The sequence below is a fragment of the Macrobrachium nipponense genome, chromosome 30 (genome assembly GCF_015104395.2).
Source record: "Macrobrachium nipponense isolate FS-2020 chromosome 30, ASM1510439v2, whole genome shotgun sequence".
In the NCBI taxonomy this organism is placed as follows: domain Eukaryota; kingdom Metazoa; phylum Arthropoda; class Malacostraca; order Decapoda; family Palaemonidae; genus Macrobrachium; species Macrobrachium nipponense.
The window spans coordinates 23824257-23844256 of NC_087218.1; positions in this window are offsets into that span (position 1 = coordinate 23824257).

Consider the following 20000-nt stretch of genomic DNA (forward strand, 5'->3'; position numbering starts at 1 on the left):
TTTTTTATAATTTACGTACAAATGCAAACAACAAAATATCAAACAAGTAACTTATTAACTTTTTACTTTTTGAAAAAACAAGGAGAGGTACTCTGTGCTTTCCTGTCTCAGAGACTTGAAGGGAATTATGTGCTGCTAAAATGTTAGAATTCTTGCTACAAAGAATGTACTACATAGGCATTAAACAACAGACCTGTGCAGTTTCCATAATTAATCCAAAACCGGAATTATTTTTCTATGTAATGAAAGCCTGATTACCTTTTCCAACGACACATTACGGTATGGTTTTACCCCAGTTTCTCTGCCCATCTATTTGTACGATTGCGTGATTAGTAGACAACTAATGAAAGAATTTTCCGAAAACAAATTCTGCTCTAATTGCTTTGGTTGAGATTGCAATCTCTTCTAGTTCTTAGTATTTACACTACTATATATAAGGAACAAAAGGTAATGCTTCGGTGATCGGAACCTGCTTGATTAAAAATTTCATCATGAAAAAAAGAAATATTGATTAAAACTACTAATACACAAAATATTTAGCTACCTTTTGCAAAACAAAATTATTTTCCGCATAAAGTTCTTGCTTACGTACTGTATCATGATACAGATTATAGAATAGAATAGCATATAGAATTTAGCCAAGGGCCAAGTCATTCAGTAGGGAAAATAAAATTGACAGTAAGAAGGTTTGAAAGACGTAGCAGGAGGAAAACCTCGCAGTTCCACTATGAAACAATTGTTAGGAAGGGTGGAAAGTTACATGGAAGAAAAGAGAATATGAACGGAGGTACAGTAAAAGGAATGACAGTGGTTGCAGCCAGAGGCCAAAGGGACGCTGCAAAGAAACTTAAGTAATGCCTACAATGCACCATTGAGGTGCACCGATGGTACTATACCACTAAGGAGGATACACTTCACAAGTGAATTCAAATTAGGAAACGTATTGTTTCACCATTTTGAGTAATTCGACATTTAACCATCGTTCACAAGATTCTCTTGTTACCACTTCATATTATTCGAAAAAATAATTATTCTCATAACTCGAATTCCCAACTATCTTGTTCCGAACGAATTTTTATTTTTATTTTTTTCCATTTTATTAATCTTCCTTAATTCGAAGCCTCTTCTATTTTTACAGCCGGTGACGTCAATAGTTTCCTATTCGAACCCGACGCACCCTTTACCGGCCCTAATACCGGCAACTGCGACTATCCATTGCCGTGTCAACCTTACCAACAACACCCATTCGTCGGCGACCAATGAGCGTGGAAGGTCGATTGGACAATCGTATAAATGATAGCGATTTAGGCCCATGCTGGCCACACATCACCAGCACCAATCCAATAAAACATTTTCCCCTGCACCGAATTTCGGGGGCATTACGACTTGCGCTGCCAAACAGCTTTCATTACGTCATAATTTTAGCTTATTCCACGTAAAAGACCGGCGTGGATTTTTTTATTTTTTCTCTCTCTCGCCTTTTTACGGGCGGATTACAAACGAAAGCTGAGAATAGGCCAAATAAACAAATACTGGTGCAGTATGTAGTCTCATTTGTGTGGAATGTCAACAGGGGAAGAGGGTTTAGGAGAGGGAGAGGGAGAGGGATAGGAAGGAGGAGGAGGAGGAGGGTGGGGGGGATAGCCGTTGCGGTGGATGGCAGCAGGTTGGTTTGGGCAGGCTTATGTGTCGAGGGGAAGATGGAATGCCGCCAGCCAGGGGGAGGGGGAGGGAGGATGGGGAGGCTAAATGGTTCGCGAGGAGTTTCTGATATGAGCTCAACAGAGATCAAATGACAGGTGGACATCATGGATATACAGGAACGTGCCGCCAGGTAAACAGGCATCCGTGATATTCGGTAATTCCTCAATATGCATTTACTCCTTGCTCCTCATACATAGTGATACAGGATTCGAAAACGGGAGGGAGGGAAGAGAGAGAGGGAAGGAGTGAGTTTCCGTTCGTAGATCCTACTGCTTTTCAAAGGCGATGTTATTACATTTCAGTCATGAAAGAGAGGATTGTGACGAATAATTAAATGACTGTTATAAAGGTAGACTATGTATATATGTGTACGCATTTGTACGTAAATTATAAAAAAAGTCATACAAACTACTTCTTAGGATTGAAATTATTGATTTTATATAAATGGTTAAAATCTAAGTCAATATTAAACATATCTCTTCATTTGATCACCTGTATTAATAAAAGCCACAGATTACTCTAAACAAAAGTCATACCCCATATCCAGTAAGATCCACAAAGCTTGTTATTTTCTTCTCAAATTTGGAGGGAGGGAAAGAAAGTTAGTTTTTGACGTGGAGATGAATAAGATCAATAAGTTCTAAGACCACATGTGAGCTAGTATGTTTTGCAATGGTGTCTTGCAACAGAATTGGAAATTCTTGGCAACAGTAGTTTCACAGGTAAGAGACACCAGTCCTGGGTTACAATGGTTTCTAAGGCCGCAGTGTCTTAAATAAACTTGGAATTACGCCTAAGATTAAGTGTAAGAGTTGTGGACTTCGGTGTATATATATATTTAAACAACATGATATTAAACCATTTGTTGTACGCTGATGATATTGTTTTATTTGCTCCTTCAATAAGTGGGTTACAGCAGCTTATAAACATTTGTTGTGATTTTATGTCTGACAGACTTTTTATTGTTAAAAAAAAAAAAAAACAAACGTAAAGAAGACCAAATGTAAAATTTTTTCTAAGAGTAAGATCTGCCCAAGTCATATATCACCTATTGTTGTTAACAATGCACATATAGATTTTGTACATGAAATAAAGTACCTAGGATATTATCTTACTGCTCAAATTTCGGACGATATGTGCAAGGAGCAATATGATTTTAAGGAACTTTTTTAAATGTAGCGATGATGTCAAGAAAATGCTTTTTCAGAGTTTTTGTACAAGTTTTTATGGCATGTCTTTGGTTGTCAGAGCGAAACAACGAACTATGAATAAGCTGAGAGTATGTTACAACGATAGCCTACGAAGAAGACTCTTGCAGGGCATTCGGAGGAGGAGGAGGAGGAGGAGGAGGAGGAGGAGGAGGAGGAGGAGGAGGAGGAGGAGGAGGAGGAGGCCTGCAAGAAGCGCATCCGCTCTTTTTGTGGCTTGGTCGCCATCTTTTCAAGAACTGAGACGCAAAACCATAATATGCGATTTGTAAAGGCTGAAGAATTCCAAAAACTGTATTATGAAGAGGGTTGCCCACCCAGTTTACTTGCATAATTCAATTATTTTCAAACACTGGAAAAGCCTCATTTATGCTTAGTGCATTTGGTGCGCTCCTTATGCAAGAATATAGTATTTCTTTGTTTTGTTCTGATGCTACATATGTATATGCCCTTTTAGTAGGAAGAATCATTTAGTTTCATTATCCGCATCTCATTCATATCATAATTTTTCACCTCTCTTTCATAATCATTTCTCATACTTATTTTCAATTTTATCCTCTTGGAGTGTGGAGACTTTTTATATATGTTTGTGTGTGTATATGTATGTATTTGTCTATGGCTTTTATGTCCGAAATAACGCATTTGAATTTGAATTTGAATATGTACTATATATATATATATATATATATAATATTATATATATAGATATATATATATGATATATATATATATATACATTCAAATTCAAATTCAAATGCGTTATATATATATATTTATATCTAATAAAAGGAGTCCATAAAAACACCAAAATGTAGAGAGAAAAGTACTATATTTCAGAGACTGCTGTCTCTCTTTCAGGTATGAATGAGAAAAGTTTACAGAAAAGGTGGTATTTATACCAAGAGATCCGTCCACAAGTAAGCCAATTAGGTCACCCCCCGCTGATAATCTTCCTTTAATCTTCTTAAGCGTTTGGTTGAATGAAAACTTCGTCGACGACATCTCAGATCCACCCGCCTTTTGAGATGTTCATTACCTGCTTTCTCTTTTATTAAGGCCGATTCCATCATTTGACTCTTGCACCAGCAGTTGCTGCTATAAATTACACGTGACAAATTCCAGTTTATTCTATGGTTATGTTCATTTACATGGTTGAAAATAGCCGAGTTCTGCTGTCCATACCTAACTGACCGTTTGTGTTGTATCAATCTCTGGGGAAATGATTTACCTGTAAATCCGATGTAAGATTGGTCACAGTCCTGGCATGGGATCTCATACACCCCAGTGTCTTTGGGAGATGTCTTTTGTTGGACGTTAATTATCAGGGGATTTGGCTAAGGTATTTGGGTACGTAAACAATGCAAAAGGGTTGGATTTCCCAAGGGTGTGGGTTATTCTCTTAATCGTCTCCAGGTGAGGAATTTTTATTTTTATTGTTGGGGTTGTTCTCTGGTCTTGTCTTTTAGGGGGTCGGTAGAAAATTACGTTTGCTTTTTTTTTGAATTGCTTTCCTCAATTACATGGTCAGGATACTTTAAAGATGAAAGTTGCTTGCGAATTAGTTCAAATTCTTTTTCCAGGAAATCTGGGGAACAAATTCGTAAGGCTCTTAAGAATAGGTTGCTAGCTACACCTATCTTGATAGTAATGTCGTGATAGCTAAAGTAGTGAATATATGAAAGTGAGAACGTTGGTTTTCTGTATATGGTAAATTTGTATTCTGTCGTGTCTCTGATTATTAAAACATCAAGAAAAGGAATTTTGTTGTCTGTTTCCCATTCAACTTTAAATTTGATGCTGGGCACTAATGCGTTTAATTTTGAGAGGAATTCATTAAAATTACCCCACTTATTATCCCAAAATGTTAGGAAGATTGTCTTTGTGAGTTTTGGGAAGGCCATAAAAGTAGGGTAATTTAGGATTAATTACTTTAAAGTAAGATTAATTGGCCAAGACAAAAGAGTATTGAACTATTAGAATTTAAAGTAATTAATCTAAATACCCTACTTTTTATGGCCTTCCCAAAACTCACAAAGACAATCTTCCATTCAGCCCCATCGTTTCATGCGCCGGAGCTTTCAATTACAAAATTTCTAAAATGGTTAGCTGGCCCCCTTCTGCTCCTTTTTTAGGCACTTTTTTCTCCCAGTCACATTAAACATTACGGAAAGATTTTTGTCACAAATTCAGAGAAGCACATATTACCACTTCACAACATAAACTTTTAAGCCTCGACGTAGACTCCCTATTCACAAAAGTACCAGTATAGGACGTTCTTCAGTTTTTAAGGGAAAAATTATCCCCTTATTCAGATCATTTCCCATTGGCGCTGACAAAATAATAAAGTTAGTTGAATTATGTGCATCTAATAACGTATTTTAATTCAGGGAATCATTCTACAAGCAAAAATTCGGGTGTAGTATGGGTAGTCCTTTAAGTCCTGTTTTAGCCAATCTGTACATGGAATACTTTGAAACTACAGTAATAAATGCAATAAAACCCAAAAACATGCTGTGGATGAGATACGTGGATGACATCCTAACATTTTGGGATAATAAGTGGGGTAATTTTAATGAATTCCTCTCAAAATTAAATGCATTAGTGCCCAGCATCAAAATTTAAAGGTTGAATGGGAAACAGACAACAAATTCCTTTTCTTGATGTTTTAATAATCAGAGACACGACGAATACAAATTTACCATATACAGAAAACCAATGTTCTCACTTTCATATATCACACTTTAGCTATCACGACATTACTATCAAGATAGGTGTAGCTAGCAACCTATTCTTAAGAGCCTTACGAATTTGTTCCCCAGATTTCCTGGAAAAAGAATTTGAACTAATTCGCAAGCAACTTTCATCTTTAAAGTATCCTGACCATGTACATATATATATATAGGGGAGAGTGGGGCAAGATGATCACTTTTTCACATTTTGACTTCTGGAAGGAAAACTAATAATGCAAATGCTGTTATTTGTACAATAATACTTCATACATATACTTGTCTTCCACCACATACAAAATTGTTTGGTAAAGAGGAAGTGAATGAAATGTTTGTTTCAAATTTTTTTTTTCAAAATGATCAACTTGCCCCTCAAGTTGGGTAAGTTGATCACCTTGATGGGGTAAAATGATCATCCAAGTGGAAAAACTTTTCATAATAGTAATAAATAGAAACATTAATTTTACAGCAAATCACACGAAGTAACAAAGTGTTCCTGATTTTAAAAATATATACCAAAAAAACAAAAAAAAATATCTTTAAAAAAATATGGCTATAAAAATAAATGTAAATTTTTGGTGGTAGTTCATATTTTGTGCACTGTTTGCATCTTACAAATATTTTGGAAATAGTCAATTCTAAGAAAATAAGAGCTTTACAGTTAAACTTTTTGAAGTAGCTTTAATATTTCAAATTCCATTTACTCAGACTGATAGTGAACACAAGCTGGTTTAACATTCGACGGGTGCCTTTGAGATACTGAGGAGTGGGTACAATTTTTTTATCACATCTTTTTTTTTAGAAAGAGTGACAGTCCTCTTCATCAACCACAAATGATGGCCTCCCAACGCCAAAACCAACTTTGTTTGAAATCTTTCTAAGGAAACAGCCTTCATACCATCATTATCAATGAGATCACACGAGAAATCTAGAGTAAAGAACGAGTCTTTGCCATCTACGTTAGTTATGACAAAGTCACCTTCAACAATAGCATCATCATTCTGTTCTCCATCAGAGCTATCCTCCTGTATTAACTGCATGTCAACATCATCTTCAGCATTAGAAGATGGCAGAGTTTCCTGAAAAAGTCTGTTTTCGAGATTTTGAACCATTATTCTCTGCTGCTTTGCCCTTCATTTCTATGGCAGCTGCTATATCAGTCTGTGAGAATCCTTGTGCTGCCTTTCATTCTACCATCCTGCTTGGTCCTTTTACGTGCAGCTGCTTTTGGAAAAGAGAGTATATTCAGCCGGAGAGACATAGCTAGTATTCTTACAAGTTTGATGTACTAGGGATAGGGGAAGTTATATTCTGGTTTATGATATCATGCTTCACATTTGCCTGTGGATTTTCCCAGAAGAAATATGGTTAGGGATTTCTTGTAAAATGATTTCACTAGAGTCTTTGTCATGTGACTGGACTTTCGGAACATCTGGTGAGATGCTGGAAGGATCTGGTCTATCCGTAACAATAGATGGAGGAAATTCAAGGTCTGTGAACAAGTTACGAGTGAATGGAAAAATGCCAGTCTTTTCGAAACCTGATGTGATATTAGGAATTGTCATTGCAATTGATTGAGCTTCTTTCACAAAGTGAGGTATTTCATGAATGGAGACTGTTCTCCCTGGATGTGAGCGCATCCGTGCATCCATGGATAGAGGAATATGCCTTCTTGAAGGGCCCATAGATTGTCTTTTCTAACGGCTGTAATGTGGGATGTGATGAGGTGGGATGGTTGACAAAATTATCCCATTCCTTTTAGCAAAATCAATAGCTTCAAGACTGATGTGAGTTTCATGGTTATCCGTAAGTACGAGAAATGGTTTTTCTTTTGTGCAGCGTGTGTTTTTCACAAGATGTAACAGAAACTTTGGGAAGATCTGTTCTGTTATCCAACCAGATTTATTGCAGCTGCTACAGAGCCATGTGGTTCCATATCCAGCATGTGATCTCGGACATGCACACGTGGAAAGATAAACAGGAGGTATGACATTCCCAGTTGCACTGACCACCTATACCAGGGTAACTAGCTCCCCACGCTCTGCTGAGGTGATTGACCAAGCTGTTTTCGTCCTCTTTGGTGACAACCCTTCAGGGGATTGCACTGCATGACACCCTGTTTCATCCAAATTGTAGATATCCTGAGGTTGGAATTTGTATTTGTCCATAACCTTAGCCAGATTATCATATATTATTTACAACATGAGAATTGAAAGCTGTTGCTCGTGCCAATGAAGTAGCTTTCTGGTTGACGAACTGATAAACTGTGACGTTGTCTGAACAAAACGAAACCAGTCTTTACCAGGCCTTTCTCTTCTTCAAGCCAGTTTTTTAGGCATGTTGATATCATTCCTTTTAGCAAATTCAAAAGACCAAAGACCTAACTTTGTCAGTGCTTAGTCCATAGTACCGATCAGATAAAGCTATTATGTGAGATGCCAAAGCCTTTTCTCGCGTTTTGGCTGAATACAATTTTATCTGTGCTAGGTTCTTGTATCCTACTAATGTTTGTGGTCCCATCTTTTTTATATTTTGCAAAGAATCTCTTCAAAGTCATTATGTTATTAATATCATTCATGTGCAACTGTTTTAAACTTTCCACCTTCAGCAAGGCTTGTGCAGCCTTCACTAGGACATCTGGAGGTGTAGATGCTCTATTGGTTTTCTAGTGTATGTACGGGGCATTTTGACCTCCCCAAAAAAAAACGTATAAAATTATGTACATACAACTTTTATATGTTGAATGAATACGTGGAATGTCATACTATAATAGTACGCCTAATTTAAGTTTAAATTTAATATATAGTTTAATTTCTTATAATCATCATATAATGCATTTATTATACATAATTCATGTCTGAAAAGTTTTTTGAGAGTGATGCATTAATATTGGGGTAAGATGATCACTCTGATCAACCTACCCCACCTGCAAGTGATCATCGTACCCATTTCCACCATTTTCATTAAGATGATCAAGATGACATGTAAACAACGTAATATGCAAAAACTGAAGGAGAGTAATATTACACAAAGGTTTAAAGGTGCATGCAACCAATGAAATCAAACTTACGTCTGGTATGTAGAGAAAAAGATGAAATGGCCTGTTGTTCCATATTTTTTACTCTGGGAGTCAAAATTAAGTTTTTTTTGTGATAATCCACAAACATGCTTCTTGAGCGCATCATGTTTCTCACAGAATACTGCTAGTTTATAAAGGAACTAGTAGGTGGCAGCACAAGTCAATCTCTTCTTTACTTCTTACAGGAGAAGGGGTGATCATACCCACCTGATCATCTTACCCCACTCTCCCCATATATATATATATATATATATATATATATATATATATATATATATAAAATATCAACTACGACCACAACGCTTAACATGGTATCTGATTTTAAGGTTCTCAGATGATGAGGGAACCAAAAAGTTCTCAGATTAAAAAGGTGACTGGTGACCCGTTTCATTCCATACCACATGCTTGTATGTGTATATGTACGTCTGTGTGTTTTTTCTGCTAAATTAAAGGCCCCACAGACGGTAAAATACCGATTAGTAATAGTAAGCTTCACACAAATGCTGAAAACACAAGCCAATTCAGTCCTCTATATAACCAGTGCAAGACAATGACGATGAAAAATATCTTTAACATTTTAAATGATCTTTAATCCAGTCGGGCGACGATAATTTATAAATCTTTAATCTTGCTAAAGTTTGTGAGAAAAGATGCAAAATAAACACATATCTGCAACCCCTTAGTAAGTCCCAGAGGGATAAAACAAAAATCCATACAAATACTCCAATTTAACCAATGGCTGGAACAACAGGATATGCATCTAATTAATAAACACCTTTTTATGATGTTGTGAAGAAAACATTTGTTTTTAACCAATAAATTTCACGGAGTATGTTAATTAGAGTAAGCATCCCAATTAAATCCAACAAACACAACACAACTTATTTGCTTTCATTAACAGAAAATACGGACAGATGGTCAATAAGACCACAGCAGCTCAGCAATAGCAACAGCAGTGCAGCAATAGTAACAGCAGTAGAAAAGAAACAGAAGTAGAGCAATAGAAACAGCAGTGCGGAATTAGAAACAATAGTACAGCAATACAAACAGCAGTAAAGCTACAGCAACAGCAGTAACGCAAAGAAACAGCTGTACAGCAATAGAAACAACAGTACAGCAATAGTAACAGCATTGCAGCAATAGCAGCAGCAGTACAGCGACAAAAACAGCAGTACAGCAATAGCAACCAGTACAACAATAGGAACGCCAGTACAACAATATAAACAAGTACATAAATAGAAACAGCAGTACAGCTATAGCAAAAGTAGCACAGCAATAGAAACAGCAGTATAGCTACTGCATAACAGAAACAGCAAAAGAGCAACAGCAGTAGAGCTACAGCAGTACGGCAATGTAAAAGGCATAGCAGCATAAAAACACCAGTAAAGTAACAAACAACAATACAGGTATAGCAACAGTAGTCCAACAGAAACATAATTACATCCATAGAAACACCAGTAAAGAATAGAACAACAATACAATCATAGCAACAAGAGTACAACAGATAACAGCAGTGCAGCAATAACAACGGCAGTACAACAATGGCAACAACAGTACAGCAATGACAACCAATACAGTAACAGAAATAGCAATACAGCAATAACTTCAGCAGTGCAGCAGAAACAGCAGTACAGGAAAAGAAACAGAAGTACAGCAATAGCAACAGCAGTACAACAATTAAAAACTGCAGTGCAGCAATAACAAAACAGTACAAACAGAAACAGCAGTACAGGAGAAGAAACAGTAGTACAACCATAGCAACAACAGAACAGCAATAACTACAGCAGTAAATAACAGAAATAGCAGTACAGCATTAGCAACAGAAACAGCAGTACTGCAATAGCAATAGCAACAGCAACAGCGGTACAGAAAAATAAACAGCAGTACAGTAACAGCAATAGCAACAGCAGTACAGCAACAAAAATAGCAGCACAGAAATAGCTACAGCAGTACAGCGATGAAAACAGTAGTACAGCAATAGAAACAGCAGTATTACAATAGAATAGAAACAGCAATACAGCAACTGCATCAACTACCACTGATACCTGCCAGGATATAAAAAAAAGAATGAACGAAAAATTCCGCTCAGCAGAGACCTATCGCAATAGCTTAGATCCAACTACAATCTTATGGTAATGAACGAAGATGAGGCAGCCAGCTAATATCCCCCTCCCAATTTGCTTTGTTATACTGCAAATACTACATTTTAATGAGCAAATCGTTAAACACCGATTTGGGCTGATCATGCAAAGTGGAAATAAAGCCGGGCTCTGTATATTCTGGTTTATATTCTCTGGGGCGGAAATGTACTTTTCCATTCTCTTTCTGATCGAGTTTCCTCTCTTTGGCTTTATATGCTGACAAAATGAAACCTTAATGATGGAATAACAAGTCTTGTTTCAGAATATAATTCATGGGAGAGGTTTTGGAACAATTTTGGTAAATATGTGCAAAAGAGAGAGAGAGAGAGAGAGAGAGAGAGAGAGAGAGAGAGAGAGAGAGAGAGAGAGAGAGATGAAAGGAAAGTAAGGAAACTAAGGATATCATATACATACATTGTCAGTTAGATGGCACTTTCATATCAGTTCACGAATATTTTTTTTATATAGACACGCTATTCTGGAGTAAGTTAATTGGTAAGTGCTTGATTTGTGGATTGCATCCTATATAATAATAATAATAATAATAATAATAATAATAATAATAATAATAATAATAAAATCGAGAACAGAGCACTAGGGCAATATCTGAAAAACCAGTGAAGACGAGTGGCTAAAAGGTGCATGGGAAGAAGGACTAATAAAAGTAGACGAAGACCCAGAAATATACAGAGACAGGAGAATGACAGACAGAACAGAGGACTGGCACAACAAACCAATGCACGACAATACATGAGACAGACTAAAGTAACTAGCCAGCGATGGCACATGGCAATGGCTAAAGAGGGGAGAGCTAAAGAAGGAAACTGAAGGAATGATAACAGCGCCACAAGATCTCTCATATGTAGGAAGTGCAATACGAAAAATGAAGCCGTAAAGCACATAGCAAGCGAATGCCCGGCACTTGCACAGAACCAGTACAAAAAGAGGCATGATTCATGGCAAAGCCCTCCACTGGAGCCTGTGCAAGAAACATCAGCTACCTTGCAGTAATAAGTGGTACGAGCACCAACCTGAGGGAGTGATAGAAAACGATCAGGCAAAGATCCTCTGGGACTATGGTATCAGAACAGATAGGGTGATACGTGCAAATAGACCAGACGTGACGTTGATTGACAAAGTCAAGAAGAAAGTATCACTCATTGATGTCGCAATACCATGGGAAACACCACCAGTTGAAGAGAAAGAGAGGGAAAAAATGGATAAGTATCAAGATCTGAAATAGAAATAAGAAGGTATATGGGATATGCCAGTGGAAATCGTAACCCATAATCATAGGAGCACTAGGCACGATCCCAATAAAGATCCCTGAAAAAGGAATCTAGAAAAACTAGACGCTGAAGTAGCTCCAGGACTCATGCAGAAGAGTGTGATCCTAGAACGGCGCACATAGTAAGAAAAGTGATGGACTCCTAAGGAGGCAGGATGCAACCCGGAACCCCACACTATAAATACCACCTAGTCGAATTGGAGGGACTGTGATAAGAGCAAAAAAAAAAAAACAATAATAAAAACTAATAATAATAATAATAATAATGGAGAAACAAATCCACAATTATGTAACTGTGCATATATCAAATTTGAAATTGCAAGATAAGCTTTCGGGAATCTGTTCGGTTCCCCTTAATTTGACACGTTGATGCAGCACTCTAACCAATTAAACATAAAAGGAGTCAAAATTAGCGACTTGTTTATGAACTATGGAACCGGTCGTCGAGCATAGATCAGGCAATGCACTAGTTACAGATGAAAACCCCGCCAGTCGTCTGGAACGTCTAATTAGTCCTTGCCCAATGCGGTCGTTTTGATGGTCTTCAACAGCATAGGCGCCGACAGCATCGGTTACTAACCTAGTAGTTACCTGCTTGACGATCGGTTCCACAGTCTTCATAAACAATTTCCTTATTTTGACTTTCTTTTATGTTTAATTGGTTGGAGTGCTACATCAGCATGTAAAATTTGAATAATAATAATAATAATAATAATAATAATAATAATAATAATAATAATAATAATATGAAATTGGAAATTTTACCCATAATCATAGGAACACTAGGCACGATCCCAAGATCCCTTTAAAGGAACCTGGAAAAAACTATAGGCCGAAGTAGCTCCAGGATTCATGCAGAATGTGTGCTCCTAGAAACAACACACAGCGAGAAAAGGAGGCAGGATGCAACCTGGAACCCCACACCATAAAAACCAACATTTTGTGAAAAAAATGGTGTAAAAAAAAACATAATTGCATTTGCATATCTTTGCCCTCAAAGCTTTAGAGTGGTTCCTTCAGTCTAAGCAGTATATATAAAATCCACAGTTACGACCAACCTGGAATTTTTAAATATAAGAACGAAATTTTTCTAAATACCACGGAAACGTTATGTGATTTTACATGCATTTTAGCTCGGCACCAAAGACAAGAAAAGAAGGAAAGCTGTTAAAAAGGGGAGGAATAGGTTTTAACACGTGACTTATATACCACTCATATATTATTGTCCTCAGTGTACAATCAAACACACGGGAGGGCGTCAGTTTTTACAATAATTACTCGAGAGAAAGAGACGGTAGCCAAATAAGATCAAGATCGGCAACTGTAAACATAAGAAACAACAATGGACTGAAACTAAAGCAAACTGCACCATTATTGATTTCAATTTTTATCACGTATTTTTAAATGAATGAAAACGTCTATATATATATATATATATAATATATATATATATATATATATACTATATAGATATATATATATATATATATATATATATATATATATATATAATATATATATATATATATATACGTATACGTATATGTATATAAAATATATTATAAATATAATATAATAAACCGCATTTTATATATTAGAGAACACGCACACACACACAACAGAGAGAGAGAGAGAGAGAGAGAGAGAGAGAGAGAGAAGCATTCGGCATTATATATCAATTAATTGTTCCTCTGAGTGTACCACGCATCCCTGGGTCAGAATGTAAGCTCTCCCGGCGTTAATTCTTTTATTCATTTGTCCATGGAATGACCGAACCTAGCAAACAAAACCACTCCCCCTAAACCCTATCCACATCCCCACCCCCCTCTCATCCTCTCCCACCCACACCCACCCCAGAAACCCCCTATCCTACTCGGGACCCTAGACACTCCATTCCCATCATCCCACGGAGTGTTCACACCAAAAACCCGGAGCCTTTTTGAAAAGACAATTTTTTTATGTATATATTCAGCAATCAGAAAAACCTTTTGCACATATGCAACAATTGCGTCCAATGCTTTAATTTACTACGGGGAATACATTATTGCAAATGGCATTCATTTAAAAACACGCGATGTGTTTTCTTTGCTTATTTTTCAATAAGCAATTACATTACGTTGTTTTATTCCCACATTAGCTCCGTTGCTATCGGCTTCTTCAAATGAATAATAACAAATATTCGAATTAACGTAAGGACACCAAAACATTCTTAGCACGCTGAAGCCCCATTACTAGAAAAAAAAAAAAAAATAATTTTTTTTTATTACAGAGAATCTCTGTCAGTCTTAATATTAAATATGTTTTTAAATTCCTATTACATGAAAATCTATGTAAAAATATTCCCAAAACTTATAATAAATTAATTTCTTGCAATAACCGCAATCTCTATGTAAGAGAAAAGAGAGAGAGAGAGAGAGAGAGAGAATCTACTAGTTATCAACGTTATGATACAAGATTAGATAAACAGTACATAAAAAACTATAACATAACCTGTGTCTACGCATCTCTGAAGCAATTGTTACCACAGGTCTAAAAACAACTAAAAATAATATAAAAAAATATCCAGATTACATATCATAAATAAAATTGTTTCCATCCACGGCGAGGTTGAGTTGAATCCTTTAAGCGTAAAAAATTCATTTAGAAATCCTTCATGTAATATTCTCTTTTCCTGTTACAAACAACAGAGAAAGATACTACGAGGAACAAAAATGCTCGCAGAGAGAGAGAGAGAGAGAGAGAGAGAGAGAGAGAGAGAGAGAGAGAGAGAGAGAGGCATTTGAAAAAGCGCTGGATTAAGCGATGGAGATTTTGTGTGTATTACTGAATATTATCATGCAAATCCCGGTGCGACAAAAAATGGGAGTAGTCAGGTCAAATCATTGCAACAAAACGCAATCGAGATACGCAGAGCAAGAGTGTGTTAGCAGCGACGGACGATAAGGGTCGATAATGCCATTGACCTGACTGAATTATCGAATCTACGAAAACAGGTGAAAAATGTCCATTCGTGCGAGGCAAAGCTATTGCGGGTCGCGGGAGAGCTTTATTGATGGCATTGTTTTAAATTTTCATATCCATAATTTGCGGTATTTTTCTTAGCCTGGGAGCATGAAAGGCAATGGTAATCAATCTGGCTGCCACCGGTCCCTGCGGATTCCGCCCCACCACCCCCAACCACAACCCCCCTCCCCAAGAAAAAAATAACAAAAATCCTTTTACCGGAAGAAGAAATTCAATTAGTCAGGAAGACAAAAATAAAGTTAACTATCACTAGCACCGTATGAAAATTTGTTAGAAAAATCCACCCCTTCCTCCTTCTTCTAGTAATACATTAAACAATAAAATTTCTGTCTTTGCAACATGTATGATTTAGCAATTTTCTTTTGCAGTATTGCACTTCAAGCCACAAAGGTGGCAACTCGATTAAAATACTCCAAAGTGAAGCGATAGACTAAAACGCCTGCACTGTAAAAAAAAAAAAAAAAAAAAAAAAAAAAAAAAAAAAAAGCGGGGGCATGGGGTGGGGGAGAGGGGGGGGGAGGCCCAGCTTCCACAAATGACAAGAAATAAAACGAGGATATGAAACAGTGAGTGTGGGATGCGTATGCGTGCGCGCGTGTACGGCAAACATTGCTATGAATTCATACGCATAAGTACACAAAAATCATACGAGCCCACGCATTTATTCAGTCACAATCTATATGAATCCACGCATTAAAAGAGAGTTATTTTATCAGCAGTTTGTATACAAAACGTACGTAAGTAATATAGATGCCGATGCCCGTTTCAATCGATATCGGCGTATGTGAAAGTATGCGTATCTTGTCCCTCTGATTTGTGAAGCTAAGAATAAACCCTTGCTGCAATACCCAGCCTGTAAAAGCGACGGTATTCAAATATTCAGTTTGAACAACTAAATTGTATATCTTCAAAAAGAATTTCTCTACGCCTTTTCCAATCTCTCAACTCAATCGGTTCGCCAATACTATTCTCTGCCACTCCAACCAATTCGTCCGTATCCTAGACACCAATCTATTTCATTCTTTTCCATTTTCTTCATTCTGTTTCCACAGTTCTATTCTTTTTTTTTTCTCTTTCCTCTCGCGTTTTAGTTTCCCCCTTTCTTTGGAAATTTCAATCTTATCGCGGTGTCGTCTTTCCCTTGTCAAAGTAAGGCCCATGTTTTGTCTGTTTCATTGAATTTTGTACTTTTCATTCATTTATTGCAGAATTTTCCTTCGCCTCATCTGCTCTTCTGGCAACACAATTTCAGGAATAGTCATCTATATATGCGACGGGGGTCATCCAACACTCTAACAGTGGCCATTATATCATTCACACGGTGTAAGGACTCTTAAAGGCGGTATGTTCTAGTACACCGCGAGACATTTGAACAGAAAAACAGTTATATATAATTTAACTAAATGAAATTTAGGTCAAAGCAAGCACTGGGACCTATGAGGGCCATTCAGCGCTGAAATGAAAAATTGTGAGTAAAGGTCTGAAAGGTGTAACAGGAAGAAATTGTTAGGAGAGGATGGAAAGGTAAGATGAAGAGAGAAAATGAAAGGAGGTACAGTCAAAAAGGAAACGAAAGGGGTTTGCAGCTAGGGGGCCGAAGGCACGCTGCAAGAACCTTAAGTAATGCCTACGGTGCACCGAAGAGGTGACTGACGGCACCAGCCCCCTACGGGAAACTAGAATTTTAGGCCAACGGCCAAGCACTGGGGACATAATGAGGTCATTCAGCGCTGGAATGGAAATGGACAGTAAGAAGGTTTGAAAGTGTGACAGGAGGAAAACTCGCAGTTGCACTACGAATCCATTATGAGGGAGAGGTGGAAAGTACGATGAAGAAAAAGAATGTGAACGGAGGTACAATAAAAAAGAATGGACGGGTTGCAGCTGCGCCGAAGGGACGATGCAAAGAACCTCAAGCAATGCCTTCAGGGTAATCTATGCGAGCCAGAATGTACCATCCACTAAACTGGGAGACACAACTATAGACTCCTTCCACCAGACACTCATCCTCATTAACAAACCACAATGATGAACAGTGCATGCCCCTATTCAACGATCAAAGAACATTTAAGATACTGCTTAATGAAAATCACAAGACAAAAAATGACATGATTCAAATTCCTCTGCAAATCGTTCGTGGGTTCTCCATTTCGGCTACAAGAGTTATATCTTATTGTGTAAACAATAACTCGTCTCAAACCGTTTATACCTTTTTATAAGCATCAAAGCATTTCAAATACTAGGGAATGGCTCTAGATGAAAAACAAAATCAACGTCAATGTCATACTCATACCTTGACTCAAGAATCGTGGATGACCCTGTACATAAAACTTCCACATCACTATGAACTTCATACGTTTTAAAATTATATATATATATATATATATAAATATATATATATATATATATATATATACTATATATATCTATATATTATATATTTTATATAATTTTTACATTAAAGGATGTTCTACCTGTGAGATTTCTCAAAGACAGTATTCACGAGACAGACAGTGTTCCCTTGCTATCACAATCTTTATATAGGTATACCTTTGCCAGCAATTTTAATGGTGTCCTATGGATACTATAAACTCCCATTAGCTTTCTAACTATCTAAACTTTCATTGTTATTTACAAAATCATCCTTCGAATAAGGCCAGCTTCAACAACCGGTTAGGCTACTGAAGTAGAAATATTGGTATCACGACGACCTTGATTTGCATTAGGATGAAACTTAACTTACCCTTTCGACTCTGGTATAGGTGAACCTTGAAGCTCCTCCTCGTCTTAGCTCGGGGTTAACGACTTAAATAAAAATGCCTGGCAGTCGAGGAAGCGCCATGTTAGAACTCCCTTGACGTGTTGCATCACTAACGTCTCGAGAACTGCCAAAAACAAGAGAGTAATAACGATTTAAAAACAATCCACTACCAGCACACATTGGGTACATAACTTTATTTCGGAATTTTTGTTTCTTGTAAAACAGATACGTACATATACACATACACATACAGACACACACACACACACACCCTACCCACACAACACACACACACCCCATATATATATATATATAATATATATATATATATATATATATATATATGATATATAGTATATATATATAAACACATATATATAATATATATATATATATATATATATATATATTTCTTCTTTCCCACGCTATCCCTACACTAAGGGGTCGGTTGCCTGATGCACCTATCCTTCCTTACAACATCAGCATAGTTTATTTTTGCCAACGGGGTTTATACGACCGCATGACCTTGCTCTCATCAACCACAGTTATTAGCGGTGCGCCTCGTCTTTGACTAAAAGGCAGCAGTTTCCACAGTTATTGGCGGTGGCCTAGCCTTTTACTAAAAAAGTACGATTGCAAGGCAGCAGCTGTCCTCTAGTCGCCTTTTACGACACAATATAATATATATATATATATATATATATAATATATATATATATATATATATATATATACACATATATATAGTTACCACAAATATGATCGCCTTGTCTTCCCAGCATTTATTTAATTTATTTTATTTCTAGAAAAGCAGCCATTTTCCCCTAATCAGCTGACTTCAAAGGGGAAAAAGCAAGCCAGAGATAGGAATTTCCTGTTAGAGCGGGGGAGTAAAATTCTTACTCCTTAGGGACGTATCCCAAAGGGAAGTGTGTAGCTAGCTAGGTACTTATTAGGCCTACTTCTAAGCTCCTTTTTCCTGTGAACCCTTCGCTGGCTGTATGTTCTGTTTCCAGGATGCCCTGCTATTGGGGGGATAAGCTGAACCCATCCCCCATAAATCACACCTGCATTCAGTCTCAGTCCACTCGAGTTGGTGACCCAGGACAGACGTCCTGCCCAACCAGCCTTCCCATTAGGCCTACCACGGTGCTACTGGTGCACCCAGACCTCAGACAAAGCGAATGCCAGGTTTCTAGAAAGGTCCACTTCCAATAATGCATCAAGGTACGTCTTGTGATACAGTCATATTGCCAGTCCTTCCTTTTCCTCTGAGTCCAGTAAACTGAATTTCATATCCCAATTCCAACTCCTAATTCTCAAATGAACATCCCTTTGTTCCTTTCACTGCCTCGTGGCTGCATGCCTCCCTTTTGTGATTGTCCCAGACAAATTAAGTCATTGAATATTTCATTTAACACTATGAGTTCCTCCCCAGTGTGTTAGACAAAGTGAATAACTGTAAATTTGGGCAAGAAGTCTTTATTTTACACTGTGTTAATCTGGAACCCCTTTTCCAGATTTGCTGAGTCCGTGTCCTGTCTCGCTAGAAAGTGCTTCCTTGCAGTAACCAAGATCACGATGATCCCTTTCGGAAACCAGCCTTGTTACACATCTGTTTATGGCCAGCTTTTCCTTATTGTGAGATAGATTTGGCCCATGTGCATACAAATTGCATTTACTGTTCTCAGGCCATTCAACGGCCTCTTGTAAATAAATGTATGTAAAGTAATTAGCCAAGTTTCCTGGCGACCTCTTTTAAAAATAATGATACCAAAACCCCCCTTTTTTAAGGTAAGTTAAAATCCAGTTACTTTGCATTTCCATATAATATTTCCCGTTTACGTATTCGGTTTATAAGAGGCCTGACACGTAACAATATATATCTATACATACATACAATATAATATATATATACATACTATAATATATATATATATATATATACCCATATATATATATATATATATATATATATATATATATATATATATATATGTATATATATATATATATTATATATATATATATATATATATATATATATATAGATATATATATACAGTAAG